Here is a 16,434-nt window from a genome sequence, read left to right as displayed (position 1 = left end):
TCATACATGCTAGAGTGAAACTTTCACTTTCATTACTCCTAGTATATATACTCGTATTCTTATAATACTACTCATTTACATTTCTATTTACGTTCTCTATTTTATTTACATTATTTACATTTTTGTTTTATTTACACTGTGTTATGCACTGTCACTTGAAGTAACTTATAAAACTATTTTCCACTGTTCACTTATATTTACATTCATTGCTTTCACTTGCTGTTTATACATTATTTACAATTCCACTTGCACTGTTTTACTCAATAGAAAGATTGTAGTCACTCTTTATCAGTTGTCAGCCCTGTACCTCTTTCCAGACGAGGTTTAGTAGGGGGTAAAGGTCACAGGGCCCTTTGCATGGGGCTAAAAAGTGGCGGAAGTTAGCAGGAGCGAATCAGACATACTTTCACCTTGAAAGACGACAGTGAACTGATAGCGGTGGCCTCCTGCTGCCTGGCTAGGGTGAGTGCAATACAGCCAACTTCAGCCTTGTGAGACCTGCTAATAAATAGCAATGAAATGATTGGCAGGAAACCAAGACAATATATAATAAATTAGGTAGTTCCAGGTGAATGTAAATATCACTTAGGCTTCTCCCTTCCCTCCTTATGTGTATATTTATTACGAAAATAGATTATACGGCATATTTCAAGGGGAAATAAACAGCGAAAATTAGCGAACGAGTGCACGTGAGGTGTTGTCAGGTGATAATTAGCCAATTCCAGGTGTATGGCACTATCACTTACCTTATTTCTTTTTTGTATATGTTATTTGGTATAAGAATAGGGCATAGGGCTTATTTCAATGGATGAAATCAGTGGAAAATTCCTGGGAAGATTTACTTAGCGTAGAATACAGTGTGGTGGCCTGCAGTAATTAAGTAGTTCCAGGTGAATGTAAATATCACTTAGGCTTCTCCCATCCTTTCTTATATATTTTTTTATTACGAAAATAGATTATACGGCATATTTCAAGGGGAAATAAACTGCGAAAATTAGCGAACGAGTGCACGTGAGGTGTTGTCAGGTGATAATTAGCCAATTCTAGATGTATGGCACTCTCACTTACCTTATTTCTTTCTTGTATATATTATTTGGTATAAGAATAGGGCATAGGGCTTATTTCAATGGATGAAATCAGTGAAAAATTCCAGGGAAGATTTACTTAGCGTAGCACGCCCAGGCAGGCGAGAGGATAGGGTAATGGAGGGGAGGTAGGGAGGGGAGTCAAGAACGGGGAGAAATGGCTAAATTGTCAACAATGGATGGGAGTACAGATGAGATTAGGAGTGCTGACTAGTGTTGGACATTGGCAGTACTGATAGATGATACAAGCTACCACTTGAATGCCCGGGTGAATTCAAAATAACACAGAATCACAGAAGTGATGCCCCGCGGTATGATCCCTTGGTCCCAAGTGTCACAAAAGTGATGCCCTGCGGTTAAGGGGTTAATGCTAATTTTTATGCTATTTATGTTGTCATGTCAGTAGTATATTTTACCATACAAAACTATTAACCCCTTCACCCCGATGGTGTATTTTGTATCTCCTTTTTAAACTTTGGAAAGAGTTTTTCGAGTGAGGAGGTTAATGGAGGCAATATCTAACCACTCCATGTCGAATGGTTTCCCCTAAGCTGAATAGAAACATATGGAGGAGGCAAGAATATGATGAAGAATTTGTCCATTGACTGAAAGGGTTAAGGTAACTTAAGCTGAATTATATATTAGAAACAGGTCATAGAAAGCCTCCTGAGCTTGCACGAATATGGCCCCAAAGCATAGTTCTTTGATCCCATTGGGGGTATAAATTAGTGCGCCACAAGTGCAATCCCCCCACCTTTCCAAAGTTTTGTAAAACCTCTTCGTTAATTATTTATTTGGTCTCTTACACTCATGTTATAATATTATGTGTTACTGATAACACTTTGGTGTTGTTTGAAAGATACATATAATGCATAAGAGAATTTCAAAGTGTCATATGCAATATACAGGAAGATGCCAAGTAAGAAGGATAAGGTCTGGCAATGAGAATATCTTGACAATTTGATAAACTGATGTAAGATAAGTAAGATCCGAATTTTATGATTCCTGTTGTACATTGCTTTTGAGCAGGTGTAACCAGCTAATTCTGACTGTTGATCATTCATGTTTTTAATAATCACTGACGGGAATAAGTTACGTTGTGTGTTATAGTAAGGCAATCACAATTTTGTACATAATTTTTTACATGCTCGAGAGCATGCTCTTACATTTATGGTACAAGCGTACAGCACTGTAAATATGTTTCCTAGCGTGGATCAGATGCGAGAGGTGTAAGGCTGAGAAGAAGACCACGAATAGGATGGATGGACAGTGTGAAGAGAGTGTTGGATGTGAGAGGGATCTCTGTTGAGCAAGGAAGAGTGGCTGCATGTGATAGGAATAATTGGAGAGAAATTGTGAATGAATACATGATGATGCAGGCCACACAGCCCTGAGGGGTATCTCCCGCATTTGGTCTGATCAGCTGATATGGTCAGGTGTGGGTAAGGGGATGGGTCGATTATAATGTGGCAGGAGTAAACCAGCTCTGCTGACGGGCCCTGCCGCGGATGTCGCTGATTGCATTGCACAGTTGACCCTCGTGTGGTGTGGCGTGATGAGGATCTGTCCCTTCTCCCCTTGGGGCTAAGATGTGAATGAATGTGTGTGTGTGGATGAGTAAATTGGGAATGTGTCGTCCTGTCTCGGCTACCTCCCTTCTTTTGGGGGAAGCAGCCTAGGTATATAGATAGTGGTTGTGATAATACAAGCTATCTATCTATCTATTGCCAGACGCCTCAGTCCCGTTTGGGGTGGCCACAAACAAATCACCTCCATGTCGCCCTGTCCCCCGCCATTTCACTGTCCTGCTCCCAACTCACACCCCCCTCTCTCATATACCTCTCCACCCCATCCCTTCATCTCATCCTCGGCCTCCCCCTCCCTCTCACCCCCTCCATCTCACTCACATACACTCTCTTCGTCAGTCTTTCACCTCCATCCTCTCCACATGGCCAAACCACCTCATTGTATTCCTCTTAACGCATCCTATCACATCCACATCCACACCACAACAATCCTTTATATCCTCATTTGTCAGCCTGTCTCTCCATGTGACTCCACAGGCTCCTCTTAAATAACTCATTTCCACTGCTTTCATTCTTGCCTTGTGATCTTCCAACAACGTCCAAGCTTCACTTCCATACGTTAGAGTTGGTATCACCGTACTGTCATGTAGTGACTTTTTCACTTCCATGCTCACTTCTCTGTTTCATATCACTGCTTTCAAGGAACCAGCAACCTTTCTTCCCTGCTGTACCCTTTCAAGCACTTCACCCTCCAAACCTCCATCCTTACTCATCACACTACCCAAGTACTTAAATGTACTCACATTTTCCAGTTCCTCACCATCCAACCTCACTGTACATTCACTGACTTCACCTGTCTCAAGAGATCATCACTTTACTCTTTCCAACATTCACCTTTAGATTCCGTTTCTTACACACTCACCCAAACTCATCCACCAAGCCTTGCAGCTCCCCTTTGTCTTCACTTAACAACACAGTATCATCTGTATATATATATATATATATATATATATATATATATATATATATATATATACAGTATATATATATATTCGTTTTCGTTTTTAAAGGCTCCAACATGCTTGCATGCATCGGCCTTGGTCACCTAATGGCGGCTCTCCATGCTGCACGATCCATTGCAGCCTCCCTGTTCAGTCCCTTAACCCTGAGTCACACTTAATGACCTCGTCCCATGTCTTTCTCAGTCTACCCCTCACAACCTCACCCCCAATATTAACACTTCTCGCCTTCTTCACCCAATTATCATCCTCTATCCTCTCCACATGTCCAAACCACCACAATCTACCTCTCCTCATCACAACACCAATACACTCCAGTCCCATCCTACCTCTCAACACTTCCATCGTAAACCCAGGCCCCCCCCCCGCAGACCTTGGACGCACTACACATCCACCTAATCATTCTCCCCCATCTTTGACAGTACCGCCACCAACTCTAGATATCATCACTTTTGTTTTATCCACGTTTACCCTTAAGCCCTTGTGCCCCATACCATCTCTCCACTTCCTAAACCTTTCCTCTGCCTCCCTTTTGTTCTCTGCAATCAACACCAAATTATCAGCATACAACAACTCCCACTGGAGTCCGTTTCTAAAGTCACATGAAAGGGCTTCAGGTACCATGATAAACAACATGGGACTCAAAACTGACCCCTGATGCACACCAACATTCACGGAAAACTCATCACTCAAATATCCATTCACTCTTATCTGGGTGTGAGCACCCACATACATAGCCATAACCACCCTAACCAGTCACTCCTCCAAACCATGCTTTCTCATTGCCCACTTCACCACTTCTCTAGGGACTCTGTCAAAGGCCTTTTCCAAATCAACAAAAACAAAATAAAGATCTCTTCTCCTACCAATATATTTTTCCTGAAGCTGTCAAACAATGAATATGGCATCAGTGGTCTCCCTACCTGGCATAAACCCAAACTGCATCTCATCAATATTCACTCTTTCTCTAATCATACCTTCTAAAACTCTCTCCATTACTTTCATTATCTGATCTAAAAGCTTTATACCTCTATAATTTCCTCTTTACAGAGCATCACCCTTCCCTTTATACAAATTTACAATTACACTTTTCAGCCAATCATCTGGGACAACACACTCATAAATAATCCTATTTATCAGGTCAGTGACTAACTTCACCCCTATATCGGCTGAGGCCTTCAACATTTCAGCAGTCAACCCAAACACACCTGCTGCCTTCCCCACCTTCATCCTGCCTATTGCCTCACTCACAGTAGCAGCATCAATCAAAGGCCAAGGGCCAAACACTGGATCTGCTGGCTCCAAAACTTCCCTGTCCCAGTCATACTCCTCATTCAACAACCGGTTATAATGCTCTCTCCATGCATCTTTAATATCCTCACTGTTCACAATTACCTTACCTTCATCATTCTTCACACACTGCTCACCTATAATATCCCGATTATCTCTCTTCACCTAACCTGCCACCCTAAATATCATATTTTTCCTTTCCCCATGATTTAGGTTATCAAGTAAAAGTCTCTGTGACTCAGACTTGGCCTTGTATACCTCTCTTCTAGCCCCACACTTGGCAGCCAAATATTCCTCTTTGCTACCACCCTTCTTCCATTCCCGGAAAAGCCTTCTTTTTTCCTTAACTGCAGCTTCTACACCCTCATCCCACCACCAGGCTACTTTATGTTTTGGTGGTCCTCTTGTCCAACCGCATGTTACATCAGTAACTCTCAAGAGAGTGTTCTTGAGGGCTCTGTACTGTTCATTAACGCCTCTGTCTACAGCTCCCTGGTCAGCCACAACTCTCCACAACTCGCAGTAGGAGGCATCCCTTACTACTTGGTTTTTTAGCTTCCATATTTTCCTCCTAGGTACATAACTCCTCTTTTCCATCACGCTTTCTTTAAGCGCCATATCACAAATCAATAGTTTGTGCTGCTGCACACACCCCTCACTTCCTATAACTTTAACATCCCTCACTAACCTCCTATCATCCCTCCTAACCAGAAAATAATCTATCTGACTGCTGTTTCCCCCAGACTCATACGTAATTAACCTACTGTCTCTATTCCTAAAATATGTTTTGCACACAATCATGTCTGCTGCCTCCCCAAACTCGTGTATCCTTTCCCCTTCTACATTCCTTATACCATACGCACATCCCCCATGTACCCCTACATAACCTTGTGCTGCTTCACCTACATGACCATGTAAGTCCCCTCCCCAAACCACTATCTCATCATCCCACATACCACCCACTACACGTATTAAATCATCCCAAAATCTATCTTTCTCTGCGTCATCCAATCCTGCCTGTGGAGCATATGCCAATATAATTGCTATCTTTCTACCTAACAGAATTTTCACTACCAATATCCTATCGCTTACTCTCATAACATATTCCACCCATTTCTCTGCAACCATCACACCAACACCTCCATATCCGTGTGCCCCCCCCTACCAAAACAACTTATAGCAACAGTTCTTCCCAACAATCTTTCTGGCTGATCCACCCCTGTACCGGACTTCCTGCAAACACGCCACATCCACCCACCTCCTACTGAATGTCTCAATGACTTCCCCCATTCTTCCCCTCAAACTTCCCATATTCCATGAACCCACCCTCATCCCCGTGGGTGATTTATTGTCCTCAGACTTGCTTTGAGACTTATTCTTGTATTTTGTCATATTCAGTATTAATAAAGGGGGATAGACACACCACAGGCCCCACTCACTGCACAGTCCCAGGTCCAGGCAATGGATCTGGGACCCATAGCCCACCAGCTTACCAGTGGCTGTGGTAGTGGCCTCGGGGCACCCTGCCAGGACAGCTGCAGGAACACCCTCCAAGCGCACCTTGGCACTGCAACTATCCTGTCATTATACACCCACTGATAGGGCATCCTCCTGGGGCGCTGCTCCCAGGTTCGGGCCCCTCTCTATTGGACGGAAGCAGCAGCCTGGGAACCACAATGCCCTGTACCCTCTAGCACAGGCTCGAGCCCCATCTGGCCCTCGACCCATGATCTATGCCAGCGGAACCCCCGTCATGCCTCCCCTTATAAGTCTGCCACTAGGTAACGTTGACAATATATATATATATACACAGTAATCCCTCTAATATCCGGATGCCCACTATCCAGACATCCCCACTAACCAGACATAATCGTCCCGGGGTCCAATATTCCCAAAATGGTCCGAAAACCGCAAAAAATTCGGGGGGGGGGGGGGGAGCCTGCCCGTAATTTGAACTTGGCGCGAGGGGCGCAGGACAGCTTTGTTGTGGCCCGTCATTCTTCTGACGTCCGCTAGAGGGCCCTTAATCCTCCCCACTTACCGCCCATCTCTTGTGTGTGCACGCTCGTCGTCATGGCCGCCCACGTGCTCGCTTTTGTGGTGGTGCCTTACCTACTGCAGGCACTCCTGCTCTCGTGCCTCTCCTTCGTGTGTGTGATGATGGCCCCGCCGCCTGAGAAGAGGAAGAGAGTGGTTCTGACTCTGGAGAAGAAGCGAGAGATATTGGAGAAAGTAGATGCGGGATGGTCTTCCTCACGCATCCTCCGTGAGTTGTTTGATATTAAGAGATCCCGAGACAAACTCATGAAGTACACGGCTGACTTCTCTCGTCGAAAAGCAAACGCAACGTGGAGAGGAAGGTGATGTTTACTCCCAAGATTGCTGAAGTCGACCGCTCCACATTGATTTGGTATTGACAGCAACGTGCTGCTGGTGTGATGGTACGTGGTACGGAGCTGAAGGCTGCTGCTGAGAAGTTCGCAAGGCATCACGATGCCCTAGACTTCAAGGCATCCGAGGGTTGGCTCTTCGCGTTTAAGTTATGACATGGCCTTACCAACCGTAAGTCTCATGGCGAAGCTTTAGACGCTAACGAGGATGGAGTTGACGAATTTCGGCACAAGGTGAAGGGCTTGATCGACAGGGAGGGCCTCATTCTCGGTCAGGTCTACAACACTGACGAAACTGGTTTATTCTATTGCTCTTTGCCAATGAACACTATAGCCGAGGAGATGGAGAAGCGTGTACCTGGCCACAAGCTCTCCAAGCAACAGATATCTGCTTTGTGTTGTGCCAATGCTAACGGCATGCACCGGCTTAAGCCCGTTATTGTTGGCCGTGCAAAGCAGCCTCGGTGTCTTCGTGGGGTGATGGATGTCCTTCCTGTCATCTGGTACCATTCTTTGAAGGCATGGTTCACAGCCCAGATCTTCAAAGACTGGTTCCACCGCCATTTCGTCAAGGAGGTCATACATTACCAGACTGAGAAACTGGGAATCCCATGCGACCAGGTAAAGGCCCTCCTTCTCCTCGACAATGCACCTGCCCACCCGTGTGACAAGGACTTGGTGGCTGAGAATGGCCGCATTAGGTGCATGTTTCTGCTACCTAATACTACTGCTTTCATCCAACCAATGGACCAAAGAGTGATCGTGGCAACGAAGCGCCTATACCGACGGAAGTTCCTGGACGAGGTGATGGTTGTTCTCGAGGACGAAAACGAGCGCAGGGAGGAACGGGACACGCGAGGCCAGCAGACTTTGGAAAACCTTTGCCACTACAACATCAAGTCTGCAATCTACAACTGGGCCAGTGCACAGAAGGAAATCCCTGTCAAGACTCTAGAAAATGGTTGGTCTCGTCTGCTTCTCGGAATGGATGCGGAGTACGATTTCCTAGGTTTCGACGTGGATGACTTCCATGCACGTCTACCTACGCATGGCGAAGATGTTGATGTGGACGAAGTGCGTGAGTGGTTGGATGATGACGAGGGCGATCCTGGGTATCAGACCCTGTCTGATATCGAGATCGCATCTTCAGTTTCAGGTGTCAGTACCCAGCTTGAAGATTCCGACGATGATGCGGACTCCTCTCAGCTTGACACAACTCCAGCCATCCCCAAGCTGAGCGCACTCCGGGAACACCTAGAGTTCGTTCTGGACTACCTGGAACACCCGGACTGCGACAGGGAGATGGGGACCTTGGGACTTGTGGAGGAAGTGCGTGCTTTCAGGCAGCACATCATAAATCGTCAGAATCGTCGTTCCTTGCGTCAATCAGTGATTGACAGCTTTTTCAGGCCTGTGACCCCCGCTGTGCCCAGCCCTGGCTCCACTCCGTTGCCTCCCCAAGACAGGCCCTCATGCTCCGAGCCACAGCCCAGCACATCAGCCACGGTGGAGTCACCGCTCGACGTGAGTTTGCGTCTATCTTCAGAGTCGTCTGCAGTGGTTACGCCATCACCACGACCCAGCGACGCACCCCTAGGTCACCTGCCAGCGATACTCTCAGACTCTGACAGTGATTAAACGGCAAGAACTTCTCCACTAGACCACACGGGAATTTAGTGTTGTACAGTGAAAGAAAAGCAGTGCATACAGTATTGTAAAGAAAGTAGAAATTTGAGTGAAAAGACAAAATTTTTGGACAAAATTTAACGTAAATACACTTGTGATTTGTTTTGAAATTGGTTTTATGACTGGAAAGACTTAAAGTGCAGAGTGCAACACTTATTAAGTTACAATGGAGCATAAGTAAGACAAAGAGTGCGCAGTGTGAAGAGAATGGACTTCTGAGTGCGAATGACTAAGTTCAGTGCAAGACTTTATGAACAGCGTACTGCAAGTGCTTCAGGAAATCCTTCTTACTGTCAGAGTCTGAGAGGAGGCGGTTATTCATCGAGATGGCCATGGACTTGCTGCAAGTAGGCAGAATGTTTCATACTGTACTTTACTGTGTTTTCCATACTATACTTACCTCAAACACCTCATTTCACTCTTTTATGTCCCTTATTGGTGTGAATATGTTGTGTCTTAGGTGCTATGCATGTGCAGTAGGGAGGTGTTTTTCTGAGTTAGGCTAGGTTTGGGTCCATAACTACCAGTCCAGGAGCCAGAGACTTCTAAGTACCCAGAATGTTTAATATTGTATGAACCTACCTCAAAAACCTCATTTTATGTTTCTTTTGCATTTATTTCAGTCTTTTATGTCCCTTATTGGTGTAACTTGGGTCTTAAATAGGTGCTATTCATGTCCAGAGGGAGTTGTATAGGTGTTTTTCTGAGTTAGGGGCCATAAGTACAAGTCCAGAAGGCTGTGGCCCAATATCCGGATAGAACCACTATCCTAACATGCCTATGGCTCTATCACGTCGGATATTTGAGGGATTACTGTATATATACATATTGTATCTGTTTCATTATGGCAAATTAAGTCTTTACATATCAGGACAGCTGAGCGAGGAGGTGGAGCGGCGGGAGGTGGGGGAGGGCTGGAGGTGGGGGAGCGGGGTGAGGGACAGCAGAAGACGATGAATGATGCGTAGATGAAGCGATGCTGTGTATTGTTATTGTTTGTGACCTACTTACTGTAATTAAAATGTTGCTTTTACTGTATTGTTTGTATGACCTACTAATGCATTAATAATGTTGAGGAATTTTCACATTGCCATGAAAGAAACAAAATTGAAAGAAAATCCACGTAAAAAACGAAAACAGTACTGTATGTATTTGGGGAGAAATAAACTGCTTCAGCCCAACTAGGGCTCAAATGTTGTTTACTTCCCCCCAGATATACTGTTTTGTTTTTTACGTTGATTTTCTTTCAAATTAATATTGTTGCTTTTAAGTTTAGAGTAGCATAACTTCCCAACTGGGTAGACTTTCCCAGAGTCCAGGAACGTAACCCCCAATATTACCATTGTTTCTTATGGGAAAATTATGTTTAAATAATGCGTTTTTAGATAATGCGACCTCTCCAGGAACATAACCCTCGCGTTATTTAAGAAATTACTGTATATACAGTATATATATATATATATATATATATATACAGTACCCTCGCGTCCAGCACGGTAATATTGTCATGCGTGGGTCACGTGTTGAACCAAAAATGTGTTGGACTAACAATAGAGCTTATGGGGAAAAATGAATTATGTCAGCAACCCCCGGAAAAGTCACCCTAAATACCTTCCATATACTGTACTTATACATATATTGGTACTATTGTAATTATAATAAATGGTACTGTGCTATGAATGATAACTAACCTTTTAGGATAGTGTTGGTGGGCTTGCTGGGAATGGAAGGTGGTATCCAAGGCTGTAGTTAGTCCTACTGGGTCCCCGGAGGATGGCTGCTGGCGTCACTAGCGGGTAATGGCTGTTGCTCCTCCTCAACCTCCCTCATAAATCCTTCGAAATCACACTCAGAATCACTATCTTCGTCCACAGCCATGGAAGGTCCTGCTTCTGCCTGTCCTAGCACTGTAATCCTCGGGAAAGTGCACGCTTCTCACACTGTTGCCAGAGCCCCGTCTCGTGACTGTGGAAAGTGATCGCTGTCGCTGACTCGGCAGAGAATAAGGAGAAGCAACTTTGTTTATAAACTGGTATGCACGCCGATGAGAAGGGTTTCAAAATGATTGATATTTATTCTAAAATATTAATATGTATTCAGTGTCAGGCTAAATGTTCAATGCTATAGTACAATACATTCTCTGTCGAGTCGCCTGGGTTTTGGTCACACTGTTTTGCCAGTCGTATCTCGGCAGGAATCCATCCAGATGAATTCCAAATGCCCGTGGTATTGTCGGCAATTTTACCACGTTACCGTTCTGATTTACCATCGTATCCTCGGCAAACCTGGTAAGAAGTGCCGTGTGATAGCTTTCGGCTGCCAGGATCTTGTCTTAGTTTTTTATTATGATCACGTTGGCTTCATTCATGTCGTAGGCCTTGGCAATGTCAACTTTCCTCTCCCCTTTCTTCTTCCTCTCGATGCTTTCTAGCTTGGTGGCCTGAGGGAGGTGCCTACGTTTCTTGGGGTTCTCAGAAGGCTTCCTAGGCATCGTGAGCAGGGTAAAATGCAGTAACAAGGGCAGAAAATGCAGCAAGAAAAATGCACCTTCCAATGCAATTATGCAACTGAGTGGCTCTGTGGCGGGAGAAATGTAAACAAAACATCATGTGACACCAGAAGCGTTTTTAATTGGGCGGCATCACGATCACGTCATGATAGCGGGCGGGGAAGGCTACTTGATCAGAAGTTTTTCATCGGCTATCGTCATGGGAATGTCCTGTATGGCCGTGTTGGACCGGGGGTGATCGTGCTAGAGTGAACTCCGCGGATTTGGCCCACTTCTCGGAGCTCTGTGCGTGTTATGCTAACACACTCGTGTTGCAGTAATTAAATTGTATTAAATAATACTAATCAATTGCTCACCGTGCTGGACTCGAATCGTGCTGGACTAACGCGTGTTGGACGCGAGGGTACTGTATATATATATATATATATACAGGTAACTCGCACGGAACACGATCTCACGGAACGCGCTCGCAATTATACACAGTAAGGGCTGGGATACATATAAGACAACGTAAGATTAAAAAAACATTATGAAAACTACAAATTAACGCAGGAGAGGCCTTTGAAAGATCAAATCCTCGAACGTCACCGCAGCGCGCGGTTTGTTTTGATTACGTGACGATCTAGGCGGGAAATTATTCAGTGAGTGAGACATTCCCGAGTACAGTAGCACAGTATTTGTAAGTTAAATATGTACAGTACTGTACTGTTCTGGTAAGTTTATGTGCAACTTAAAGTACTATTAAATAACGTTAAAGCAAGAAATAAATTCTTATAACCAGTTTACCTGATAGGCGTCAGAATATTGCCTTTTTTATTTGTTCGTTTTTTCCACAGTGCTGTTCAGTATTTGTAAGTTAAATATTTACTGTTCTCGTATGTACTGTACTTGTAAGCACTTAAATAAAGTTAAATAATTAAATAAAGCCTTGTAACCAGATAACCCGAATTATATGATTACCCATGATCGGCGTCGGAATATTGCCTTTTTTGTTTGTTCGTTAAACTCTTACTGTACAGCTTTTCTACAGTACTGTATTTGTAAGTTAAATATTTACTGTTCTGGAATGTACTTGTAAGCAATTAAAGCATTAAATAAAGCCTTGTAACCAGTTAACCTGATTTATATGATTACCCATGATCGGCGTCGGAATATTGCCTTTTTTGTTTGTTTGTTCGTTAAAGACTTATAATAAGAGAAAAATACATTTTTGTCTTGGTATCTTTACCTATTTGCTCAGGTTTGCTGTAATGGTTTGCAACTTGTAGAAAACTGTGACAACTTTCGGGAAGTGAACGAAAATCTGGGACATGACCTTGACTTCACCCTCTCATGTATCATCTGTCAGACTGTCAGTTCACCACCGGCTATCGTGATGAGTGGATGTACGATTTTTTCGCTCGTGGCCATGCCTACCCACACATAGTTACACCCATTATCTCGACCCAGACAGAAAATACAACCTTTTTCCTCCCTTGCAAAACACAAACAACCACCCTGTTTACGAGACAGCAATATATATTGCGAAAATAACAAGGTAAAATGATAAAGATGAACGTAAAATGATAGAGAAAGATGAACATGTTATGGCGGAAGAAATAAGTTTTCCATGTCTGTAAAGGTATTTATTTCTGCTTTGTATCTGTATTCGTAATAATTAGACTTATTGTTAGTTCTGAAACTGCATTACGATTCTATTTTTAGCCATTCTCGTGGTGTGGGAGCTGGAAGTTGTGACACAACTTCCGTATTGCTAATCGGACTGACCCTCCACTTTATTCTCCCGTGGCAGAGTCTAGCCTTGGAGGACGTGCAGTTTTCTCATTTAGGACTGAAAATTCAACTCTTTCGCTCCCTTTTCCAAGCATGGGCACAACGATAACGTAAAAAATAACTCGAAACTACCATAAACATATATCAAAAAGGTGAAAATGTATTCATAACATTTTTTTTTTCCAGCCATTCCTAACAGATTATGTACTGAAATCATTCGATATCACAGTACTGCATTTCTAAGTTAAATATGTACTGTTCTGGTATGTACTTGTAAGTTAAAGCACTGGTACCAGTTAACCTGATTTATATGATTACCTATGATCGGGGTCGGAATGTTTCCTTGTGTTTACGTACAGTATTTGTGTGTTGAAGTTTTGCTCAGGAGTACTGTATTTGTGAGTTATAACATTAAATAAACCTTCTAACCACTTAAAGTGCTTTCTAGTGACAGATAACAGCAAAACAACACATTTGGGGGGTCTAGGGAGCAAAATACGGAGTAGTTTAAATATACGCGATTTCGCACCTAACATGGCACGGTAGGAACGAAACCCACGTGTTCCGTGCGAGTTACCTGTATATTAAATACATACATATATATACAGTATATATGCTGTGAAGAGTATGTATGATGGTGCGAAGGCTGCAGTGCGTGTGGATGGTGAACTAAGTGATTTTTTCTCTTTGAAAGTTGGATTGAAACAGGGATGTGTCATGTCTCCATGTTTGTTCAATCCGTACATGGTTGGGGTAATAAAAGAGGTACAAGGTAGGGTAGTGGATGTTGGAGTGGCCCTGGTGAGAGAGGATAGTGTTTGGAAACTCCCTATACTGTTGTTTGCAGATGATACTGTGTTGTTGAGTGAAGACGAAGGGGAGCTGCTAGGCTTGGTGGATGAGTTTGGGAGAGTGTGTAAGAAACTGAATCTAAAGGTGAACGTAGGGAAGAGTAAAGTGATGGTCTTTGAGAGAGGTGAAGTCAGTGAATGAACAGCGAGGTTGGATGGTGAGGAATTGGAAAATGTGAGTACGTTTAAGTACTTGGGTAGTGTGATGAGTAAGGATGGAGGTTTGGAGGGTGAAGTGCTTGAAAGGGTACAGCAGGGAAGAAAGGTTGCTGGTTCTTTGAAAGCAGTGATAAGAAACTGGGAAGTGAAAAAGTTACTACATGACAGTATTGTAATACCAACTCTAACGTATGGAAGTGAAGCTTGGATGTTGTTGGAAGGACACAAGTCAAGAGTGAGAGCAGTGGAAATGAGTTATTTAAGAGGAGCCTGTGGAGTCACATGGAGAGACAGGCTGACAAATGAGGATATAAAGGAGTGTTGTGGTGTGGATGTGGATGTGATAGGAACCGTTATAAGGAACACACTGAGGTGGTATGGCCATGTGGAGAGGATGGAGGGTGAAAGACTGATGAAGAGAGTGTATGTGAGTGAGGTGGAGGGGGGAAGAGGGAAGGGGAGGCCGAGGATGAGATGGAGGGATGGAGTGGAGAGGTATATGAGAGAGGGGGGTGTGAGTTGGGAGCAGGGCAGTCAAATGGCAGGGGACAGGGCGACTTGGAGGCAATTTGGTTGTGGCCACCCCAAACGGGATTGAGGCGTCTGGCAATAGATAGATAGATAGATATATATATATATATAGTAGGTGGGGGCGCTCACCATCCACTCACTCGATGTAGTGCTGCTCTCGGGTGTCTGCCCTTTTCTCTCATCCATCCGTTTTTCCTTCCATCCTCTTCTGTCTTTCCTTCATTCCTTCCTTGTCCTTCTGCCTACAGGTGACTTTACGCTCCCTCTTCTGTCTTTCTTTCCTTCATTCTTTCCTTTCCTTCTGCCTGTGGGTGACTCTACACCAAGCCAAATGGTTTCCTGTACACCAGGAAGCCATTTACTATGCTGGGTGGTAACCATATAACCAAATTTTGGCACCTGGTGGTTTAGTGGGTAATTATTGTGCTCCAATCGGATTGAGCTGTTGAAGGTTTATATCCAAGGGGTGGTTGGGATTGATTCCTTGTGTAATGGCACTAAGAGATGAGTGAGGCTGGTCACTTTCATCTCAAATGTCGAGACTAACTGCCTAGCCCCGGGCTCCCACACTCCTCATGGGGAAATGTAGGATTGGATGATGAGTGGATGGATGGAAATACTGTACATCCATCCATATATATATATATATATATATATGTATATATATATATATATACATACATACAGTAATCCTCATACTTTCCGGACGCCCACTTTCCGGACACCCCACTTACTGGATATTGTGGGCCTGGACCTTCGGAACCCAAAATCAGAATTTTTTCCCATCCGTAATTTGAAATTGCCGTGCGGCGCCGAGCAGCTGTTACACCATGGATCTTTCACTCCTTCCTTCCTCCCTCCCTTCTCCCCCCTCCCCCCTCCTCTGTCAGGGTTGTCATTTGGTATTTTTCATTACCAAATGTGGGCCATTTTGGTAAAGAAAAATTCGTTTGGTAATGAATCAGAATAATGCAATACCAAACGGATTTTTCATGTGTATGAGGATGCACAAGATGGAGATGGTGGATTGTTTGCTCTCTCTGATTAATCTGCTAGCCTACATAGCGTGAAAATAATCAACATGCTGTTAATTATAAGGAGAGTGATTTCATGTATTTCCACTTGTATATATAATTAATGAAGAATAGATGCTAGCTTTACAAATCTGGTAATGAAAAGTTAAATTTGGTAATGAAAATTGAGGAGTTTGGTGATGTGGCCGTTGCGATCTGGCAACTCTGTTACCCCATCATCAACAGTTACAGCCTAACTCTGATCGAGAGCAGATGCTTATCGCGATAGCCACACGTGCTCATTTTTTGTGAATAAACTGCCATGCCAACGGGCCATACCACGTTGAGTACACCGCTTCCCGTCCGATCAGCGAAGTTAAGCAACGTTGGGTCTGGTTAGTACTTGGATGGGTGACCGCCTGGGAACAGCAGATGCTGTTGGCATCCCTACGTGTTAAGTGGGGTTGGTGGAGGATTAGTGCCCCTCCCTGTAAAACAATCAACTCTAAGCCCTTGGCCACCCCGTCTGGGATACATGGCGTCTGGCAATGAATGAATGAATGACCTCGCCACTAGACCACACAGGAATTTTCAGTGTTGTG

General features: G+C 44.0%; 1 protein-coding gene and 1 non-coding gene across 3 annotated transcripts in view; both read left to right on the top strand.

The window, feature by feature from the left end:
* The window catches only part of LOC145413858 (uncharacterized), a 121,587-nt gene that overhangs the window by 41,955 nt on the left and 63,198 nt on the right, over positions 1 to 16,434 (top strand). The window lies entirely within an intron of this gene.
* LOC145413914 (5S ribosomal RNA) lies at positions 16,157 to 16,276 on the top strand. The gene has a single exon (XR_013899791.1). It is a non-coding gene; the product is annotated as a 5S ribosomal RNA (ribosomal RNA).

The sequence above is a fragment of the Coenobita brevimanus genome, chromosome 97 (genome assembly GCF_032717465.1).
Source record: "Coenobita brevimanus isolate Jiangsu-jjx chromosome 97, ASM3271746v2, whole genome shotgun sequence".
NCBI lineage: Eukaryota > Metazoa > Arthropoda > Malacostraca > Decapoda > Coenobitidae > Coenobita > Coenobita brevimanus.
The sequence above is the reverse complement of the archived record's forward strand: the minus strand, read 5'-3'. Positions and strand labels throughout refer to the sequence as shown.